This window comes from Rhinolophus ferrumequinum, chromosome 25 (assembly GCF_004115265.2).
Source record: "Rhinolophus ferrumequinum isolate MPI-CBG mRhiFer1 chromosome 25, mRhiFer1_v1.p, whole genome shotgun sequence".
Lineage (NCBI taxonomy): Eukaryota > Metazoa > Chordata > Mammalia > Chiroptera > Rhinolophidae > Rhinolophus > Rhinolophus ferrumequinum.
This window is the reverse complement of record NC_046308.1, coordinates 19,200,375-19,224,688: the sequence shown is the minus strand read 5'-3', so window position 1 is coordinate 19,224,688 and position 24,314 is coordinate 19,200,375. Positions and strand designations below refer to the sequence as shown.

At 35.8% G+C, this 24,314-nt stretch overlaps 1 protein-coding gene and 1 pseudogene across 10 annotated transcripts in view; one reads left to right on the top strand and one right to left on the bottom strand.

The window, feature by feature from the left end:
* The window catches only part of MTMR3 (myotubularin related protein 3), a 127,753-nt gene that overhangs the window by 67,892 nt on the left and 35,547 nt on the right, over positions 1–24,314 (bottom strand). Inside the window, exon 2 of one of the 10 annotated variants that reach the window (XM_033097669.1) lies at positions 18,067–18,138. The exons of 8 other annotated variants lie outside the window; for them this stretch is intronic. The gene's annotated coding sequence lies outside the window, so the exon portion shown is untranslated. Of the gene's footprint in view, positions 1–3,846; positions 3,868–18,066; positions 18,139–24,314 lie in introns of those variants that run through there. One more of the 10 variants, XM_033097671.1, reaches the window with a different exon arrangement.
* LOC117017458 (NADH dehydrogenase [ubiquinone] flavoprotein 2, mitochondrial-like) lies at positions 14,082–14,817 on the top strand (annotated as a pseudogene).

Here is a 24,314-nt window from a genome sequence, read left to right as displayed (position 1 = left end):
GATTCCCACATGGGCCAGTGAGCTGCGCCCTCTACAACTAGGATTGTGAACAGCTCTCCCTGGAGCTGGGCAGCCGTGAACAGTCAGAGGTTGGCGTGAGCTGCCGCGGGCTACTATGTGCCGGCAGCCAGCGTGGGCTGCTGTGTGCTGCCATGAGTGGCCAGCGGCCAGCGTGAGTGGCTGGCAGCCGGCAAGAGCTGCCGTGAGCGGCTGGTGGCCAGTATGAGTGGCCGACCAACTGCCTCAGCCGGGGGAAGCACAAGGCTCATAACACCAGCATGGGCCAGGGAGCTGTGTCCTACACAACTAGACTGAGAATCAACGGCTTGAACTGGAGTGGGTGGGGGGAGGCGGAAGAAGGGGGGAAAAATAATAATTCAGAGATGTTAAACTTTAAGAAGTAGCTTCACAAATGTCACTATTTTGGGCAAGTTTTCCAGTTTCTTAGTGTTTCCTCATTTATGCTTAGTAACTTTTCAGATATCTGAGAGATGATGACACGAATTTCCCAAACTAAGATTCTGTGGCATGTTGGGGAGGATTATTCCATGGTGGGAAGCTGATTTAATCACTAGCGTTAATCAAAACTCAAGCATTTATCAGCTGAATAAAGCCACTGGGGCTTGGTCTTACTCCCTGAACAGGAGCCCAAACCTCAGGTTGTCTAAAAAACAGCTATTATGATAAGTTCATTGTGGAGGAGATTCATTATCTGACATATATTTTGGGGTGATAGTCACTACTCTAGGCACTAGAGATGTAGCAGTAGGAACAAAACGTTCCGAGCCTTATGGAGCTGCCATTCTAGTGTTAACTGGAATATTCTCAGAGGGCTCAACGGCCTCCGTATGACTTTTGCCCCCTACTTATTAGGAGGAACCATGCTTTGAAAAAGAAAAAGAGAAATAGTTAAGTATAAAATTGTGGCAGTGTCCTGACCAAACAAGATGATTTAAAAAGAAAGAAAAAAAAAAACTGTGTGTCTTTTCTACGTCTTCTGTAAACACTAAGTAAAGTGAGTGAGTTTTCAGGGTTCCAGACACAAATTCATGACCAATGTACTGCATTCCTTTGCCAGCTGCAGGGCACAGATAAACAGCTGAAATATTATCATTTCCTAAGCAAACACCAACTATCTTCTCCTTGAAAAACAAAACCTAGTAAGTTGTCAGAAACCATCAGCTGAATTCCATGTTATAATCACATTTCTGTGTCAAAAAGTCTTTTACTGGTGATAAGTGTCTTGAACCAGCAATACTTAGGATAGTGTTCACTACCACACGTAAAAGCTTCGTTTCAAGAAATAATGACCAAAGATAAATCTTGTAGAATTAATTCCGTGACTATAGTGCTGGTACAGAGTGTGGTTCATTCTGGAGGAAGGGTGGGGAGGATGGAGAGGGAGGGAGGATTTTTTTTTAATGTGGGAGAAGTTCTGAATACATCCCTCAAAGGAGGCTTTGCAATAGAATTTCAAATAATCAGTTAGTGATCAACACTTAAGATAATGTGCCTTCATTTAAGTGGCTGAAATAATGACAGCTGCTTTTCCAAATGTGGGCCCCAAAATGTGAGAAGTCAAGAGCAAAGTATGTAATTATGCTCTAACATTTTCAGGTAAGATTTGGTTGCACTTCAGATGCACCTTATTACTTTTCACGTCTCAAGTAAGCAAAAGGAAGCCCTAACCATGTTCTCAGAAAAGATAAACTGTGATCAAAGAAACTTTAGCAAATTTGATTTGTAACTTTTAAAATCACTTATTTTACAGGATTTTCCTTTTAAACTTAATCCTTATACAAAGGGTAGGAAAGGGGGAGAAGCATAAATCATATATGATGTCTTTGTAAAGACATTTTCTGGTGGTGACCAAAAAAGACTAAAACCAAAGATCACATACAATCTGCTGAAAAGGGTAAATATTAAATAATTTTAAGAAAGAATGCACAAAAATTTTATGTTGTAACTTGCTCTTTATAATCACTTCTATATAGAACACATTCACTTCATACTAACTCAGGTATATTAAATCATTAATAGTAAAGAATTTCTATGAGTAATTTGTAATGTTATTTTCTGACTCCATGTCCTCCATGAAAAATCAAAAGGCATCATTTTACTACTGAAATTAAAAATTTTAAATCTAATTTTGTAAGGCAGGGTTTAGGTTCACTATCTTAAATGACAAAATGTTCCCTATCTCCTAAGAAAGAAAAAAATCCTTATAATTTAACAGAAAACTTAAGTCTCAGTTGTTAAGATTTTTTTTAAAAATCAGGCATTCAAATCACTAGAAATTAACTGAATTAAAAGCCAAGCAAGATCATTTTATCTAAGTGCCAGAGGTAGTTCAATATTTATAATTGCTATGGAAAGATCAGAAAGACCTGCTCCGGTGTTAGAAAAATGTTTCCTCACTTTTATTTCTTTGACTAGTTCCAAGGTCTACCTTAGGGAAGTTAACAGAAGGCAAATTCCTGCACACTCATTATTGTCCTGCTACTTGCTCTCAGTTAACCTCTGGTGAAGAGGAAGGAAGTACCTTTACTTCAGGGTGGGGGGGCACCCCATAGGTAAGGGGGGGGGAGGGAGGGAGGAAGGGAGGGAGGGGAGGGAGACAGGGGGAGAGAGAGAGAGAGGAATCAGGAAGGATTGGAGAGAGGGAGGGAGGGAGCGAAAGGAAAAGGAAGGGAGGGAGGGAGGGAAGGAAGGGTTATAATTTTGTAATGACTACTGCCCCTCTTAATATATATGATTATCTCTTAACATGAGATTTCTGACTCTGTCCCTGCGTCCTACTGTTCAAAGAATAAAATTTTAACTGCACTTTCCTGGACAAAACACCTAAATAAACAATCCCTATGAAGATGAGCAGTTTTACAATAGGTTCTCAAAAAATTTTTAATAAGGTTTCAGCTACGAGCTTCTATTTCTCATATACTGCATAGAAAAACAAAACTAATCAATGAGATAGGTAGCAAAAACCAAAAATGTAATTCTTCTTTAAAAAGGCAACTAAAAAATTAGGCAAAATTCAATATACCAATATCATTTTGAAATCTGCAAATTTACACTGTTTATTTTAATATGCTTTGCTTCTGGACCCTGCGCTAAAGAAACAAAAACAATCTCCAAATCCCAATACTCCTCCACCCACAGCTGCATAAGAGGCTTCTTTTCTAGAAAGACAAGCAAATTAATTTTCAGGTCAGTTTACCGTAAGAATGCAAGAGTATGCCCATGTACAAATGAGCATGATGTTTCCCTGTTTTGGCTCTAGGTACCTGAGATATTCAACAGCAATTCTAGGAAAAATTGGGAAGTAAACTACACTCAAAAAGTAGCTATCAGTACCCCAAACCTAACTAATCTGTCTATTGCTTATTAGTGTATTAATAGCATATTAGGAATGTTAATGTTCCTCTCTACATCTATAAATACTCTTCAAAATTCTGGTTCCCTCCACTCAGTTTTATTCAGAGTAACAATCATCAAAATGGACAAGGGCCAGGAAGCTAAATGAAAATGCAAATTCATCCTTTCAACATACAACTTAACAATGAAAAGAAGAGATTTGAAGTAACTGCTGCCATCACAAATTAAAAACTGTCCATTCCAGTTAGCCAATAGGTACATTCAGGGAAAAAAGACCAAATTCAAATAGTAGAGGCTATGTGCAATGAAAAGAATCCACTCGTCTAGAGGCCTAGTTACAATTTATATACTGGCAATTAGGTAGGGGGCTACTCATATTTTTTAAAAGAAGCCAACAAAACCCCAAATAACCTCCAATAACCACACACTACAATGTGGGCTCTGTTTAAAACGGTGAGCTCAAATACCTACTCTTTCGAAGCAGTTCTCCTCAATTATTAAATAGCCAAAAGACCAGAAATTGTCTTGACCAGAACACCATCTTCTTAAGGATGCTTTTAAAAACCAGACTATTCAACAGATCCCAAGAAAGAGACCCACCCTTTTAAACTACTAATATTTATCTCACGTAAACAGAGGGACATGTGACTGCCATCCAAATATATACGGGAAGAACAGTAACTTCAGCTAAAATCAAAAAAGCAGAATTCATGAACATGCTTTACGTAAGAAAAGGAGGGCAGAAGTACTAAGGTAAATCAGGGCTCATGAGAAATGACAGCTTATTTCCCTCTTTTAGTTTAAATAAGTGCTCTTACATTAACAACTCAACACTCAGGCTAGTCATGGGTTCGTTCACACTGAAGACAAAAACCGAATCTTGAATTTAAAAAATCTTAAGATATCAATTTGCTTAACCCATTAATAAGGGGAGAGGGGACTTTTTAAAAAAGCATACTGTCTAAATTACTTATATTCATACTAAACACATTAAAATATTGGTAAAATATTCTCTAAAACGAGATGAAAAACTTCTCAAACATATAGCCTAATATAAACCCACATTATGGAATATTCTAAGTATATTTTTATACATCAAAAACTTAAGTACTACCCAATTCAACATGAAAAAATCCACACAAACAAGTAACTGGAATTATCAAGTTTCCAATAAGCATGTGAACTATTGAGAATAATATCGCACCTCCAAGGTCAATCTGAGCCATTCATATGTTTCTTATATTTTCCTACATGAAGAAAGTTTGTCAAAGGAATTAATGTCTGAAAGAGGGAGAAGGAATAATGCTTATATTCAAGTGCTCTGGTAAACATAAGGCCTATGATTGGACAACACATTCTACATTACTTGTTTTTGGTCAGGACTTATATATGCCAAAATGCAAAGAAATATAAAGACCTTGGGAATAACTTACACTTTTTCTTTTCTATTGATTTATACATCTTCAAAATCTAACCTACACCCTATATTTTATAGCATATATTTAGTTTTTCAATTACCAGTGTTTCTATGGTGTGGTATACATACCATTGGTGCTACTTGATGGCTTAAATGGAACATAGACAAATAACCTTTAAAAAACAAAAACTATGTATTTCCACTAATGAGCCTTGAAAAAAACTGCATTTTGACTGAGATGCCATCGAATGTAAGACACAGCATTAAATTTACACACCACTAAGAAAGAAAAAAACGTGCCAATTCAACTGTAACATACCACTGATTCTAAGATACGTTCCAATTTAGTATACAGATACTGCAAAAATATCATGTAGGTATTAAATGAGAGGTTTGGGTAGTACTGCACTATATGCTAATACAAATCCTTCATACATAGGAACTGTTACACACCTGTCTTTCCTCGAGCTACTTTATTCTCTCCTTTTTCTTCATAAGACCTGTTTTATCAATCCATTATAAGTCTGAAAGCATTCAAAAGCATGCCTGACCTGGGCCACAAGCAACAGTATCCAGTCCTTCCCCCACACAAATGATAAATAAGCTTCTCTTCAAGGTTTCTGCTGCCACCAGAGAGCTCCTGCGTCTTCCCCAGCCCTGACTGCCACTAACACAGTACCAGAGTACCTCATCTCCTGGGACTGTCAATGCAGCACCTCCAAACTCTACATATCCTAAACGGAATCCATCACTGGCCTCCCTCCCCGCCCCCGCCACCATTATCGTAATACTATTCCATTGGGAATTTTGGTCTGCCTAAGTCTTTAAGGTTAGAAACCATTTCATTCTATTAATAAAATTTGACACCAATTCCCACTACTTTCTCTGAAATGCTCACTTTCCATCTTTGCCACCAATGTCGTCATCACCACTTGGTCTAGCAAACTGGTTCTCAAACATTTGTTGAATTAAATTTATTTAGACTTCAATTACCTAAGAAACAAAATAACCACAGTTACAAGTGAACTTACAGCAGAACTGATTCTGGTCAATTCCCCTTTTAACATCCCCCATCCCATCAACAGAAGTTTCACTAAAATGTCCCTGATCAAAAACAGTATGCCCTATCACATTCACATCCAAAATAAACAACTTAGGGCTGCTTTTAAATTTCCATGCATAATTTACTCATACTGCTTTATCCATTTGGATAAATCCTAAGTATCCTTCAATTCTTAGCTTGAAAAAAACACTTCCTTTGTGAAAGCTTCCCTGTAGAGTTCACTGTACATTTGCAATATAGCTCTATTTTATAACACCTACCACATGTCATTATAATTATTTATATTTCTATCTGTCCTACTAGACAGATTATGATTTCCTAGACAGGTCATTTTCCTACTCAACATCTGAACCCAAGAACCCTACACTATTTGTTAATGAGAGGCATTGCAATAGAACTTATTAGATAAGAGCACACAGAATTAGATAAGATTCTGGAATCAGACTGTTTTGAATGTGAATTTTGGCTTCAAACTGTATCACTCTGAAAAGTTCACTTAGCTTCCACATCTGTAAAATCAAGATAACATTAGAACATAGAGTTATTCTACTAGTGTCTTCAAATCAATGTTTAATAAATACTAATTCTGCGAGGATGAGAAACATGCTCAATAACCACTTTTTAGATTGAAAAATAAACATAATTTAGATAAATATGAGAAATTAACCAGGGCCTTCTATTTGTTTCAAGTACACCCAGGTCCATTTAAAACCTCTAGTTCTTAACATAAATGCTACATCTCTACCTGCTTTTCTTCACACCAAATATACCCTTAGGACTGAAAAATTTATGTTTCCATTACTGATTATAAACTTTCAAAGTCCAAAATAAAAAGTAATATGTGATTTTGCCGAAGCAAAAATTTTAGTCATAGGCATTTGAGGTTAAGTAAGAAGAAATCACATAACTAGAAATTTTCATCAGTGTTTTATTATCCATTGTCTCAAGTATATACTACTTGACACTTACTCCTAAAAACCTTTATTCTTTACAACCTCTTCTAACTTGTCAAGATAATTCTGAACTCTAATTCTCTCCTCCAAGGGACTGACAAGTCATCTATAAACTTAATCAGTATATCCCCATTTCATCATCTATATCACTGTTATGAACATTATATAGTAGAGCCCAATCCTAACCCATTTATAAAACCATTTATCTCTCATCTGACAACAAACCACCAGTAACAATGAATATGACCCTCTAATCTGTTTTGCACCATTTAGCAATAACACATATTTTGATGTATACTGGGTTATTTATTTATTATTATATGATGTATACTGGGTTATTTATTTATTTATCTATTTTTATATACTGGATTTTTTAAAACAACCAAAGAGACAGAATTCTGGCATTACTGTAACTCAAATGCCAATCATCCTGTTACTATTTCCTGTATCAAGTGAACACAAGATACTCCTATTAGATACTGCATAGTTTTTAAAGTTTTATAGATTTCTTGTTGACAAAAATACTCATTTGACTTAGTTTTTCATAACATTGTAATTAACACAAACTACACATTTTTTCACACTGTTAGAAATTATAAAATTTCTCAGTAATCTAAAACTCGAATAATGTCATTTCCTAACAACATTGATGAAGATGTCGTAGGAACTTAACTCGTGTGTATCAATTAGCCTATGGTAAAACTGGTCTCCTTACATGTCGTTTAAAGTCACAGAACCTATCAACAATGTTAAGTGAACACTTACTACATTCAATAATTACAACTTCAAAGAAAAATAAGTAAAGCATTCTATTTTATGAATATTAAAAGTCATCAAATATTTTCTTAAATACTTAAACAATTCATTACCAGAAATAAATTAACATGGATCTTGTATTTACTTTGATTTATGAAGAAATCTGCTTTTATTATAAATCAAAGACAGTGTCGATTTTAGCAATGAGCACAATTTTATAGTTCATTGTAACTGAGGACTACAATGATCTATTTAACAAAGATAAACATTTCCAAAATGAGAAAAGCTTAAATCAGAAATACATCAATTGGGGCTGGCCCGGTGGCTAAGGAGGTTGGAGCTCCACGCTCCTAACATGAAGCCTGCTGGTTCAATTCCCACATGGGCTAGTGGGCTCTCAACCACAAGGTTATGGGTTTTACTCGACTCCCGAAAGGGATGGTGGGCTCCGCCCCCTGCAACTAAGATTGAACAGGGCACCTTGAGCTGAGCTACCACTGAGCTCCCGGATGGCTCAGTTGGTTGGAGGGTGGGCTCTCAACCACAAGGTTGCCAGTTCGATTCCTCAACTCCCACAAGGGATGGTGGGCTGCGCCCCCTGCAACTAGCAACGGCAACTGGACCTGGAGCTGAGCTGCGCCCTCCACAACTGAGATTGAAAGGATAACAACTTGACTTGGAAAAAGTCCTGGAAATACACACTGTTCCCCAATAAAGTCTTGAACCCCTTCCCCAATAAAATCTTTTAAAAAAAAATACATCAATTAAAAATGGCAATTAAAGCTAATTTTTGTGTTCTGTGATAAAGAGTTTGTATAGATCTACTGCAAACAAAGTTTTATCAGAAAGAAAAGTAACTAACCAGCTGGCTAACATTCAACAGTTTTACTACTAATCTAGTATTCTGCCTTGGTCACACTAGCCAAAAATCCTAACAATGAACTTGCTTCTCAATGAATGCCACTTTACTACCATCTAAGGAAAACAATCTACCATCTTGTTTCCCCCAGTGTATCCATATTCATTTTCAACTTGTGTGTGTATTCATTTCTTTGTCCATATAAAAAACTTGGATTTGTTTCATTAATCTGAGAGAGGGAGAGAGGGGGAAGGGGGGGGTGAAATACACACAGTTTTTTAGCCCTACTCTGTAATATCAAGTGTAAATTTTTTCCCAGATTACTTTCCTTTCGGCTCTGTGTATATTTCCCCTAGACAAATGTTTACTTTCATGTAGTACTGTTTATTAATAATTAATGATCTATTCAACATTACTTAAATATATTTAAATAATGTTTAAAGTACCTCCTTCCCCAATGCAAATCTGATCTGATGAGACTGCCTAAAATTTCTAGGGTAAAATATAAGAGTCTGAGGTTTTTCAAAGCTGAAAAGCAAATATGCAAAGACTGTCATTAATATACAATTGAATTAAAACTCCCCAAGAATCTGGACTATGCAGTCTACTATGTTGTATAAATTCCTAGAGGCCTAAAGATGAAGTGAGAGGAGAGAAATACAAACATTAAATGTTACTTAGAAAAACAGAAAAGTAGAGATAGAACTCAATAATCTGGATATAATGTAAAACAATAGTTTTAATGTAAAACAAAATCTACTAGTACCATTATCAGTCAAGCAAGAAAAGGGAGGAATGGAAGCAGGAGATGAAGGGAGAAGGAAAAACAACTCCTGGGGATAATATGTATTAAAGGAGAATCAAGTGATCTTTATACCATGGTGTCTATGCACAAATTTAGGTTAGTCATGTCTCCCTTCTAACGCGAAAATGTTCGTTTCTAGTTTCTCTAGTACACCTCTGGTTTTAATCTTTTCCATGCATTCAAATCAGTTACTACTTTATAAAATTTTAGCCTTATTTCAAAAATTGTTTTAAATAATTCAAACCTATTCCTTTTGCCACCAAATGGGCAGAGCCAATAGCCATTCCAGTTTCTTCAGAATTCTAATTTCATCTTGCATTTTCATTCAACCCTGAACAGAGCTAAGATTTTTAAAAATACATCATTAGAAAGTATTTCCAATTATCACTGAAGTTAAATGGCAGTTTCAAGTGGGTTCAAAGTTTGTCCCAGATCCTTCACCCCGTGTTTATTTCCAGCATTGGTGCACGTTTCTCCTGCTTCCATTCTTTATCTAATGCTTCTCAACCTAGCAACAGACGGATCAAGTTTTCTTTTAGCTCACTACAAAACTAATTGGGAATATATTAAACAAGATAAAGCAGTGTTCATCCCAGGATGAAGTCAAGTCACAAAAATGCATTTGATTGACAAATTTCACAGGGTATCTTAAAGTTATACCTTGATCTCTAACACATCAATTCACATAGCGCTGACCGCAGTCTATTCTTTAATCCATGGCAACTCCTTCCAAGTCTACCTATGTAATCAAAGCCCAATTTTTACCTGAAAGGAATTCAAACAAAATCTTATCACAGAATCCTAAGCACAAATAAAAGTTAAAACACTTCTAGCAACACCAAATAATTCAAATAAAGTCCTGCTGAAGACAACTGAAAAAGCTGGATAAAATATTTTAAATTCTCTTAAAAGCAAAGACCTAAAAGGACAGTGGGTGAGCTAGTATCAAACTCAAATTCCCTGAGATATGAAAGAAGACTGAAATTCAGAGGGATGAGTCCAATACTTGGATCAGCTTCTGCCCGGGGTAATTTGCTGCAACTGAAGAGACTGAGCTGTGCTTCCTTCCCATAAGCCTCCAACTTTTTAAAAAATTCAGCTACACAGTTAGAAAATGTAAGGAAACAGAAAATCTGAAAATCAGACAATGAAGAAGACATCAATGCAAATACTAACAAAGAAAGAAGTGGTTTGGCTATAATAATACAAAAAAGGTAGACGTAGACTTTAAGGCAAGAAGCAGTCCTAAAGAGGAACCTTTCATAATGATAAAAAGTTCAAATTATTAAGAAAATAAAATAATTCTCAATTTACATAAACCTAATAACATGACCTCAAAATGTATAAAGCAAAGGATCAAAAAGACAAATTCACAATGTAACACACTCCAATCAATAATTAAATAAAACAAGCAGTACAGCCCCCGCCAGAAAAACAGGTTTTTAAGAAAAGAGATCTGAACAATATGATTAAGAGATTTCACCTAACGAACATATGTAGAACCCCATACCCAACAGCTGTAGAATAATGCTTTTTAAGGGCCCATGGTATATTTACCAAAATTGACCATATACTGACCCGTAAAGATAAGTATCATAAATTTCAAAGGATTTAAACATCCTCTATGTCCTGACCATAGTGCAATTTAATAACAAAAAGATATCTGGAAAGTCCTCAAATATTTAGAAATTAAGCTAGACACTTCTAAGCAAACCATGGATCAAAGATGAAATTTTAAAGTATTTTGAACTGGTAAAGAAAATGCCACATATCAAAATATTGGAAGCAGCTAAAGCAGTACTAAGAGGAAATGCAGTTTATAAAAGAAAGACTGAAAATATAAGGTTGGCGCAAAAGTAATTGCAGTTTAAAAGTTTAAAAATAATTGTAAAAACCGCAATTACTTTTGCACCAACCTAGTAACAGTGTAGGTATCATTCAGAAGTTAGAAAAAAGACAAGCAAAGCAATTTCAAAGAAAATAAAAGGAAATGTTTAAAAATGGTAAAACATAAAGACATACAATAAGAATAAAAGAAAAATTGGTTCTTTGAAAAGACTAATAAAATTTACAAATTGCTGGAGGGACTAACCAAGGAGGTATGGGTGTAAAGGAGGACTTTAAAAATTCTATAGAAACAAAAAAGTTAATATTATTAACCTGTGTCAATAAATTTGGACAAAATGGACAAATTAAATAACTTACAAAATTGACCTAAGAAATATGAAAGCTAGAACAGCCCTAAAACCATTTTTTAGAAAATTGATTCAGTCATCAACAATTTACACACACACACACACACACACACACACACACACACACACACCACCTGCAGAATCAGGTGGCTTCTCTGGCATGTTTTATCAAATAATCAAAGCACAAATAACTCTTGTTTTATACAAACCATTCCACAAAACAGAAAATGAATCCATCTTCTTTTAGAAGTCTATCATAATCTTGATACCAAACCAGATATAGAGGATACAAAAAGGAAAATTACAGATCAATCTCACTCATAAGCATAGACACAAAAATCCTAAAACAAGGAAAAAAAACTAACACACACACACACAGAGATAGTACATCTTATCAACTGAGGTTTACCAAAAAAACCACAAAATAAAGTTGATGCAATATTAGAAAATCATTAATAAATAAAAGGAGTTCAATCCTATGATTATCTATAAGGATTCAAAAAATAGGTTGAGAGGTCGGCCCGGTGGCTCAGGCGGTTAGAGCTCCGTGCTCCTAATTCCGAAGGCTGCCAATTCGATTCCCACATGGGCCAGTGGGCTCTCAACCACAAGGTTGCCAGTTCAATTCCTCGACTCCCGCAAGGGATGGTGGGCTCCGCCCCCTGCAACTACGATTGAACAGGCACCTTGAGCTGAGCTGCCGCTGAGCTCCCGGATGGCTCAGTTGGTTGGAGCGCGTCCTCTCAACCACAAGGTTGCCGGTCCTCGACTCCCGCAAGGCATGGTGGGCTGCGTCCCCTGCAACTAGCAATGGCAACTGGACCTGGAGCTGAGCTGCGCCCTCCACAACTAGGATTGAAGGGACAACAACTTGACTTGGAAAAAAAAGTACTGGAAGTACACACTGTTCCCCGACAAAGTCCTGTTCCCCTTCCCCAATAAAATCTTAAAAAAAAAAAAAAAATAGGTTGAGCAAACTAGAAATATAAGAAATTTCCTTAATCTTGGGGATATAAACCAAAAAACTCTAAGCGAACATCATTCTGTACTTAATAATCAAACATTAAGTTTTCCCTTTACACTGGCAATGAGACAAAGATGCCCATTATTGCCATTACTATTCAACATTGTACTTACCCAAAACAGTATATTAAAATAAGTTAGAGCCATATAAGTACAAAGAGTGAAAGGAAAAAATAGAACTGTCATTACTAGCAGATGACATGATACTGCACATAGAAAAGTCCAACGAATCCATGGATAAATTATTAAAATTTAAGAGTTTAGCGAAGTTGCAGGTTAGAAAAGTCAATATATAAAATGGGAAATAAAAGTAGAGAAAAGAGACTATGAATAATAGCATCAAAAAATATCATGTACCTAGGACTAAATCAAATGAACATATGCAAGACTTCTACAGGAAAATTATAAGGATGTACTGAAAGACATTAAAAAGGCTAAGATAAATCAGAAAACCTGTAAATTATCAGTTCTCAATATTAGCAAGGTATGTTTTATTTTGTTTTGGAGATGATGAAATGATTGTAAAAACACAAAGGTCCATAAATAGCCAAAATGCTCTCGAAAAGGGGGAGGAAACAGGTGGAAAGACTTAGTAAAACAGATTATCAAGAGTAAACCATATTAGCTAAAGATGCTGTGTGATACAGACACAGGGAGAGACCAGTGGAACAGAACAGGGAGCCAAGAAACATATCCACACATAAATGGATACTTGGGGGGTGGGGGGGGCAGCCTGGTGGCTCAGGCGGTTGGAGCTCCATGCTCCTAACTCCAAAGGCTGCAGGTTCAATTCCCACGTGGGCCAGTGGGCTCTCAACCACAAGGCTGCCAGTTCAACTCCTCGAGTCCCGCAAGGGATGGTGGGCTCCGCCCCCTAAAACTAAGATTGAACAAGGCACCTTGAGCTGAGCTGCTTCCCAGATGGCTCAGTTGGTTGGAGTGCGGGCTCTCACCCACAAGGTTGCCAGTTCGATTCCTGGAATCCCGCAAGGGATGGTGGGCTGTGCCCCCTGCAACTAGCAACGGCGAATGGACTTGGAGCTGAGCTGCGCCCTCCACAACTAAGACTGAAAGGACAACAACCTGACTTGGAAAAAAGTCCTGGAAATACACACTGTTCCCCAATAAACGTCTTGTGCCCCTTCCCCAATAAAATCTTTTTAAAAAGAAAAAATAAAAAGAGGTAATATCCAACAGTAGGGAAAGTACTGACCTTTCAATATGGTGTGCTGGGACAACTGATACCCAGTTGAGGGAAAATGAAACTGGCCCATTTCATATATTAGAAGCAACATTAAGTGGGGCAACTGACATATGATGAAAGGCAAAAGTATAAAAAAAGCTTTTAAAAAAATGTTTGAGAAGAAAATATTTTCATGACCTCTGGTTAGGAAAAGATTTCTAAAATTAGACATAAAAAGTAACCATAAAGGAAAAACTAGATAAATTTGACTACATTAAAGTTAAGAATTTCTATTCATGAAAAGATCATAAAGACAGTGAAAATAAAGCCCCCAAAATAGGCAAAAATATTCACCCAAACTTAACCAAAAAGTATCCAGAATATATAAATGGCTAAAAATTAGTATTTTATAAAAAGAGCAAACAGAAAAATGGAGAACAGTTTGGCCTGCCATGTTCTTCTCTGCAGCGTTCTGGGCCTAGGCGGCTGGCCTCACTCACTCACTGCCCGGTGCGGAAGACATATAAGCAATTTGCGTAAGACAGCAATACAAAATGGAGTTGGAGGAGCTTTATTTGTGCACAGAGATAATCCTGAGAATAACCTAGATATTCCATTTGATTTCACACCAGAAAACTATAAGAGGATGGACACAACTGTGAAAAACTATCCAGAAGGCATAAAGCAGCAGTTGTGCTTCCAGTCCTGGATTTAACCCAAATGACAGAATGGATGGCTGCCCATCTCTGCTATGAACAAGCTTGCAATTAGAGCATATGAAGTAGCAACTTTTTATACAAGGTACAATGAAAGCCAGTTGGAAAGTATCACATTCAGGTCTGCACTACTACACCTTGCATGCTTCGAAACTCTGACAGCATACTGGAGGCCATTCAGAAAACACTTGGAATAAATGTTGGGGAGACTATACCTAACAAACTTTTCCCTCCTATAGAGGTGGAATGTTTACGGGCCTGTGTAAACGCACCAACGGTTCAAACAAATGACAACTACTATGAGGATCTGACACCTAAGGATATTGAGGAAATTATTGACGAGCTCAAGGCCGGTAAAATTCCAAAACCTAGGCCAAGGAGTGGATGCTTTTCTTGAGAGTCAGCAGGGGGTCTTACTTCTTTGACTGAACCACCCAAAGGATCTGGCTTTGCTGTGAAAGCAGGCCTTTAATTTATATTCAACTGTAACTATATCACAAGAGAAATAAAATATGAATCTATCTACATAAATGTTTAATATTGTTCATTTCAATCTGTGTACACTTTGGTGGTAACCTGGTAACCTGCAGCTGTTAAGTATCATATCAAAACTTCAGAGCTCCACTTTCAAGTCTCCTGCTATCCATGGCTAATTATGAAGACATTTTCCCATAATCTAGTTAAGACTTACTCCACCATCATCTGTTTTCAACTGTCAGATCGTAATACCAGGTCACTATGAAAGAAAAATTCTGTCAAATTAAAAAAAAAAAAAAAGGATATAAGACTTGAATAGGCAATTAAAGAAGAAATCTAAATGGCCAAAAACAGAGGCAAAGATGCTCGAAACCCAATAACCAGGGAAATTCAAATTAAAACCATAAGATACCACTACACACCTCCCAGGTTGTCAAAAATTAAAACACTGACAATGTCAAGTGCTGATGAGGATGTGGAACAATAGGAACCCGCACTCAGTACTAATGGGAATGGGAATTGATAACCCACTTTGGAAAACAACACGGCAGTAAAGCTGAAGATATACATATCCTGGGCCTGGCAACTGTGCTCCGATGTATACACCCTAGAATGCAGATACTGCACCATAAGAAATGCATAAGAATATTCATAGCAGCATTGTTCATAGTAGTCCAAACTGGAAACATCCCAAATGTCCGACAACAATAAAATAATTTGTAGTATATCATATAAAATAACAGCAATAAAAATTAACTAGATCAACAGACAATACACAGGAATGTGCAAAAGAAGCAAAGTAGAAAATATGCACAGTATGATTCCATTCAAAAACCGGTAAAAGTACTGTTTACAAATGCATACATACATAACAATACAAATAAAAGCCAGACAGTGATTACCATAAAAGACAAGGGTTAGTTATTTCTAAGAGGGAGGGAGAGGGGAATATCCGTAAAAAGGAACAGAAACCAGGGCAGCATATCCTATTTCTTAACCTGGGTGGTGGTGACGTGAGTGTTCACTTTATCATTCATTACACTGTACATTTGCATCTCATGCACTCTGTGTCGTATTTCATTAAAAGTACTCAAAAATAAGACAACTTGAGAGAAACAATGCATAAGAACGATAAATTTGTGATGGTTTCACTTCTGGAGCAAGGGAAGGATATTCAAGAGAGTTCAATCAATTCTGAAAAAAGAGAACAGGATTTTATTTGGTTGGGAGTGGCTGAATCAGCAAATCAACATTAAAGGCAAGAGAGCAAAGCAGCTTGCAAAAATGTAAAAAGATCACAGAAATAAGGAAAAAAATGATACCGAGTTTCCAAAAGTCATAATGTCTCTCATGCCAGAAGCTACAGATGCCCTGAGGATAACAGAATCTGTTTGGAAGACCACAAATACCATCCTCGTCCAACTCTGCTCAAAACCTTCCCATCTACTTCCTGTCCTCTTGGGGAGCAGGGAGAAAATACAAACTCAAATCTGACTTTTCCCTCCATCATGATCAAAAACATGACCTCAAGTAAGGATACTTTGTCTAGAATAGAATTACCTCAAAATTAACATACAAGATAGAAAGTTGTCAAGTTGTTACCAAAACAATGACAACTTCTTGGGGGTAAATTGGGGTGGAGGGGAAAATATATTAAGATACTAAAAGAGTAGCAATGGTAACAAGAAAACTATACACACTAAGTCGCTTGGTTATTACAATGTTTCCCCAAAAATAAGACCTAGCCAGCTTTAATAATCAGCTTTAATACGTCTTTTGGAGCAAAATTTAATACAAGACCCAGTATTATACTATATTACATTATATTAATCAGTCTTACATTAATTTTTGCTCCAAAAGGCACATCGGAGCTGATTGTCAGGCTAGGTCTTATTTTCAGGGAAACACGGTATTAGGTTGGTGCAAAAGTAATTGAGGTTTCAAAGGTTAAAAATAATTGCAAAAATCGCAATTACTTTTGCACCAACCTAATACTTAATGGGTACAAAGACTATGCTTGGGATGATGAAAAAGTTCTAGAAACAGTAGTGATAGTTACATAATATAGTGAATGTACTTGACGCAATTGAATTGTACTTAAAAATGGTTAAGATGGTAAATTTTGTTATGTATATTTTCCCACACAAGATTTTTAAAAAATTGTTAGAATCTCTTCAAACCGAAGAGATCATTAAGAAAATGAAAAGGCAAGTCATGGAGTGGAAGAAACAGCCATAAAAACTTAACATAAAGGATTTGTGTCCAACACAAATCAATAACAGAAAGAATAAAAAGAATAAACACAAATCAACAACAGAAAATTTTAATGGGCAAAAGATTTTAATAGAAACTTCACAAAAGATATATAAATCTCCAATAAGCACATTAAAAGATGTGCATGCATCATCATCAGTCAGCAGGGAATTGTAAATGAAAACAGCACAATGCAATACCTCTTTCACACTCACTGGAGTAACTAAATCACAGAGGCTGATAAGAGTAAATGCTGGTGAGGATGGTGAGAAACTGGAACTCAAATATGGCTCATGAAAGTATAAAATGGCATTAGCACTTTGGAGGACAGTTTGGCAATTGCTCATTAGGTTAAACATATATCTATCTATCCAGCAATTTGATTAATTCCACAATCGAAGAGAAGTGACAACACCTGACCACGAAAAGGCTTGGATACAAATGTTCACAGCAACTTTACTCATAACAGCCTCATAATGGAAAGAACTCAAAATGTCCAGTAACAGGTGATCAGATAAACAAATTGTGATGTATTTCTACAAATACTACTCAACAATAACAATGAATGAACTACTGAAATTCGCAACAACATGGATGAATCTCAAAAGCATTATGTTGACTAAAAGCAGCAAGTTAAAGAGGAATAAGTACCATACGATTCCATTTAAATGAAGTTCAAAAACACACAAAACTAATAGAAACCATAACAGTAGTTTGGGTGGGGAGAGAAGGGCAAATAACCAGAAGGAGCCATGAGGAAACTTTCTAATGTGATATATACATTCTATACTAGGATTGAGCAGTGGCTACACAGCTGTAAATATTTATTAAAGCTCAAACTGCATACTTCCATCTGTGCATGTCACTACATAAATTCATTTTAACTTAAAAAAAATCCTAAAATAGTATCCTAAAGCAGAGGCTCTAACCCTCATCCAAAAGTAGTAGTATAGTGTCTCTAGAAAAGATTGTACAACCAGATCATACGCACCACTCTCCCAAAGTCACCAGACTCTTTCAAAGCTGTCTTTCTGAGGGAATGCATCTGAACTCCTGGTCTCACCTATAACCAAAGGACAAGCATTTATAGGTGACCAGTGTTTTGGGTACAGTCTGAGGTTCTTCTTATGTACTGAAATTTCCATGAAGTTAACTAGCCTCCGAGGAGATCAAGTTCATGACATGATCAAGGGCATATGTTGTTATATGATGGCTTTAGTCATTCACCTAGTACCTTTTGTCAAGGAAATTGTTGTTTAACCACTTGCTAGCCTGAAAGGAGGAGGAGGAATAATGTTGGACCTTAGAGAATGTTCCAATTTCCTACTTGGAAGGAAAAAGGGATTCTAGTTTCAGCTCCCATCAAGTTTCTCACCTGTTAAAAGTATAGTAATATTCTTATTAATAGTTGCAGCCGCTACCTGAAAGTCCACATTAAATGTTACTCTTTTGTATAAAAGTGTAGTACCTCCATACATATAAAGTCATCCCAGAATCATGTCCACCTTGAAAACGTGAAGGAGTTTCACTAAAAATATGTATCTTCAGAAATTAAAGCTCGATTTAGCTCACTGGGAAAATCAGCACATGGCTTTTGCTCAATTAGCATGCCTGGAAAGGTTTACAAGGTTATCACAAGAGTGAGGTAAGCACATGACTTAAAGTCACAACTCAAGATAATCAATTTCAAAAGTCTATCTCTACATGACCTCAATGTCTGAATAAAATAAAACAAACTATCGACTCCAATAAGCTTCCCTTCTCATTTTCAGACCCATAGTGTTTTGTGGGTTTTATTTTACTGAAATCTATAATAAGAACAATTTGAACTGTGACACTCCTTAACCAGATCTTAAGTTAGAAAATAAAACGAACGTAAAACAGTTTAAGAATATTTTAAATTCTAGTATGGACATGTTTTCTTCAAATGAAAATAGTAAAATATATCATACAATTACATATCAAAATTATAAACATACAGTTTTTCTATCATCTATTGAAGACTGAACACATTAACCAGAACAAAGCTGCTTCATGGGTGTGCAACCTGCGCAGTCTCATTGGGCTCCATGCTTGGGTTTAAGGCTCTGCCATAGCCATTTTGAGATTCTGAATAATTTTTGGAAAAGGGAGTCTACAAATTATATAGCCAGTCCCAAGCAAGGATTCTATGGAAAAACAGGAAAAGTGACCAAGAAAAATCTCTCTGGACTTACAAATCAATACAAATTTCTCCTTAGTATTATCAGAAGTGCATATATGGTTCTAAATTGGAGACTAAGATTTCAGAAAGGTCTACATCTACTGAAGCATCATCAACTTAAAAAGCAGGCTTTTGGAAGTTTATTTCCATCATTCGGTGATTTTAATCCTTTTACACACCTTTATGAAATGTATTTTGATGTTTATTTCATTAGACCCTAAAATTATATGTAGTGCTATATTATTCACCAAATTTTATATTCTAAAAACTAGTATGTTATAAAAGTAAATCTTCACAAAATTTTATGAAAGAAAAAAGTGAACAAACACAACAAGAAGAGAGAACACGCACCTCCTGAGCCTCAAGACTGCTGTCATCAAAGGTAAACAATATGTGGTAAAGAAAGAAGTCTCCAGAAGAGGACGTCTTAGCATTCAGTAGGCATTCAAACAACTAATTTTGAGAAAAAAAGATTCAGCCCTGCTGATAAAGAAATTGAAATTGCCAAATCCGAGTTAGAAGACAAAATACAATAAAGCTAAAAACATCAGCAGAAATGACTAGAAAGTAAAATAATATAGAAATTAAGATGGTATATAATAATGAAGCTTAATCCATGATCAAGAAGTATCTTAGTTTTGTCAGCAGTAGCAGTGGGTGCTTGATAGGTTTTGGAAAACGGGTAAAATAAAAGCCTTTAAGTCCAAAAATCACTATCAAATTCTCCAGGATGCCTTTTAATCAAAAAGTCAGTAATATAAGGAAAAAAATAAGTATCTTAAAAGTCAAATGTAAAGGATAAGTGGGATCATATTTTTTAATATTATAATTATATATCCTAGCCAAAGATATTAACTCAGAAAACTGTGACGAAAAACAAGTTTGGGGGAATATGGTGAAAACAGAGGCAAACAAATGGCTATTAAATTGAAATCTTGGTGTCACTAAATAATGTTCCACTATAGATTATTATTAAAACTACTGACATTTTCTCAGATGTTAACAAAGCAAGAAATCCATTCACTTTAAAGCTGAACATTTATTAAATATCCTCAAGCTGGGCATTGCTTTCTACCCACTTCCTTAAAGTCTCTGTATTTCAGCACTGAGACAATCTAATCTAGTGGAAGAAAGTCAGGAAATCAGGTTTTCCATTAAGCTCCCAGGCTCACCATCCTCAGAGCTGGCATCTAGTACAGGAAAAAGCTCCTGGGTAGAAAGGAAGTCTACTTGCCCTGCATTACTGGGCTGTAACTTTGTGTTGTTAGGGGCACCAGCACAACAGAACAAATAGAACTGCAAGGAAGCAAAAAGCTGACCGGATAAGACAATTTGGTCCATGTGATCAGTATATTAATGAGACTACAACTACCTAAAAGTTCCCAAGCATACCCAAATAATCTGACTTTCAAAAGAAAATTTTTATTATGGGGCTAGGGACATATTGTAACGAAACTGGTGAAGTTAAGGAATCTTTTAATTTTTCTTCAATCTGATCTTGGTCCAAATTACAATTGTAAACTATAGCATAGGAAGAGTTGCAAATCCATCGAAGGGATTTCAGAATGGATTTTATCTCCAGCTTCTAAACTTTTCCCTGGAAAAGGATAAAAGGAGAAAAGGAACTATTCAGCCAAACAGTAAATCTAATCAGAAAGGTAAATTATTTTGCAAAAATCAGGATTTAAGACTAGATCTCCTGCTTTTTCTTCCTTTATTCTACTCCCCACAGCTTGTAGTAGAGTGGAGGAATATGATTTCCCCTTTTTACTCTACAATATCACTTCAGTTTCTGCTGTTTTAAACAAAGCCTTCTAGGAGAATATTAGTGTTTAAAATAAGAATTTAAAAGGTACACTAGCATTTTAAAGAGTTTACTTTTCAGGCATTTGTGCACAGCTTTAACTCAGCCTGACCTTGCCTCAAAACCTAATTCAAGCATGTATTAGTTGTGTAATCTTGAGCAGGTCACTTTTCATTAACATGCTTCTAATAGCAACAATATCTCATAGTATCATTATAAGGGTTAAATGTACCTAGCACCTAGTAATCACATACATGTTAGCTATTACCACTAATGCCCTGTTATATGTGAATAACTAGTTACACCACACACTCTCTAGGTATCTTTCTTTTTTGAGTTCTCAAAAGAAATATAATTATTTCCTCTGACCAAACAACCTCACAGGATTATTGGGAGAATAAACCAATACAGTTGACCCATGAATAACATAAGGATTAGGGGCTCTGACCCCTAACACAATCGAAAATCCACATACAACTTTTGACTCCCCCTAAACTTAACAAAAATCAGGATTACTGATTAACAAAAATCATAGCTTACTGTTGACCGGAAGCCTTATCAATGATATAAACAATCGATTAATACATATTTTGTATGCTATATGTATTATATACTGTATTCTTACAATAAAGCTATAAAAATATATTTTTAAGAAAATCATAGTTTGTCTACGAGTTTTTTCAAATTGTTACAAATCTCCAAAAATTTTTCCAAAATATTTATTGAAAAAATCCACATATAAAGTGGACCCATGCAGTTGGGTCCCGTATTGTTCAAGGGTCAACTGTATACATTAAAAAACTCTTAAAAGGTCTTCATTATATAAGTATCCATTACTCAGTTCACAAGAGAACAGTTAAAATAGTGCATCTAGTGCTCAGTTTGAATACTATCATAGAACAATACAGGCTTAGTAAAACTAGTCTAAAAAGATATATAAATATTTTGTTAAACAAAACCAAACTCTGAATAAACACCATTATCTTTATATTTAAAAGCTAGGAATTACTCAACTATGAGCCAATCACAGAGCTATGTACTTTTCATACATCATCTCATTTAATCATCATAGAATTGTTGAGGTAGCTACTACTTATCCCATTTCACAGTGAGCCCTCCAAGTCTCTCAAGGATTAAGTAATTTGCCCAAGGTCAAAGAACTAATACATTTCTAAATTCTAAAATACCAGGGTAAAATGGACACCTCACCATGATGTGACATGATCACCTGAAAGCAGTTTTCCCCCAAAACAACAACAGGATCGTTTCAAATTCTACAAATATGACAATGTGTAATAAAGTACTGACACTTAGATACTAAGGAAAGAGGTACTCTAAATTTTACATTAAAATGTAAATCTAACAAGAGAAAATTCTAGAAATTACATGTACAAGAGAAAAATTGTGCGCCAGAATATCCAAACAGGGCACGAGTAAAAACCACCACCTTCTCTGAGTACTCCACTATGGATAGTTGCTCATTTGGTTATATGTGTGCAAAGACCTTTAGTGTCCTGAGTTTGATTTCCACAAGAAAACTTATTCACTTCCATAGATATTATACATAATATAAACACTTATCCACACATCAACTGCCTTAAAAATGTGTACTATCATAGGGAGAATAGGTTAGGAGAATAAATGTGGCTTAGACAAGCACACCATCTCTGTGGGGGGTGATGACAACTAAAACTGTTCTGTTGGTTTACAGTGTCATCTTGGTACTTTGTAGTATCAATGTTCAAAGGACACTGACAGACTTAAGTCTGATTAAGTACCTCTCAGTTCAAAAATTATGTGATGATACTGAAATGTAGCATACCTGGTGACAACCCAATGAAATACAAGTGGAAGTCAGCAAGATGCATTTTAATTCTCAAGTTTCAAAATGTCCTGACCAATAGTAAAACAAGCTGCATATGCATTTAGTTAAGAAGTTTAAAAACATATTAAAAATTCTGATGATATAAGAACCTGAGGTAATGTGCGAAATATTTTGCCAGCTCTGAGGTGTACCTAAAAACTCAGATATAAGATTATCCTCAAAATTCAACTATAAAAACCTTTACAGGATTGCTCTGTGGTTACATAAAAGAATGTCCTTACCTTAGTCTTAAGAAATAAACTCTAAAAGTATTTAGACGCAAAGAGGCACAGTGCCTCCAACTTCCGTTCAAATGGTTCAGGAAAAAAAAAACAAAAAAACAAAGGAAAGCAAATCATAAAACACGAGATGAAATGCAGACTACTGATGAAGGGAATTGGTAGGTTGCACAACACAAACATAACAGATTAACGCTGTTCAATTAGTCTGTAGGTACATGAACATGCATTATGTTACTTTATTACTCTATATTTTCTTTATGAAGAAAATCCAAATAAAAAAGAAAGTTGTTCTCTAGTCCCACGAGGAAGGCTGCAGAAGACTCCCCTAGAATGATGTGATTAGTCATCTGAATCTCGTAATTCTCCTTGCGCACTTCCGTGTCTTCCAAGCAATCTGATTATATAATAACTTTACTAATAGGTTAGGTATGCCACTCCAATGCTCTTAAACTTACAATCAAAAAAAGAAACGTTTTAAAAAGAACTTTTACTATAAAACTACAAAGGCACACTACACCATAGTGGTAGAAGTCAAAATCGTGGTGAACTTTTTAGGTATGTATTGGCTGGGAAAGGGTGGAAGTCTAAGCGGAGATCTGTCTGTAAATGTTCTATCTTAATCCAGGTGGGTCCATACCTATGTTAAAAGTTATCAAGCTTTAAATTGAAGGCTACTACACTTTATTATATGTGTATCTCAATTTTTTTAAAAAATTAAAACAAACAAGAAGTGCTTCCAGAGAAGTTCTCAATTCAAATCCAAAACCCACAATACAACAGACTAACATAGACTGCACTGGTACTCAAGATTTGTACGCAGTTCCTATAATCTTGATAACATGAGTATACCAATGAGACGGGTATTTTTTAAAAGAATAACCATTGCAGAGCTTTGAATAGAAGGTATGTAATGAGATTAAGGCACATGCAAAGAAGAAAGAAGAGCTGGCTATTAGGAGATCCCACCAAATAACATAAAATCTTGATGAATCTGTAACATTAACTGTCTTATAAAAGGGCTAGAAATCAGGTTAGACACACTCCCCTTTACTGTCTTAATTTACTTGAAAAATAAACAAAAAACGTGGAGAGGGGTTTCCTCTTCCCCCCTTTAAGGAGACTATAG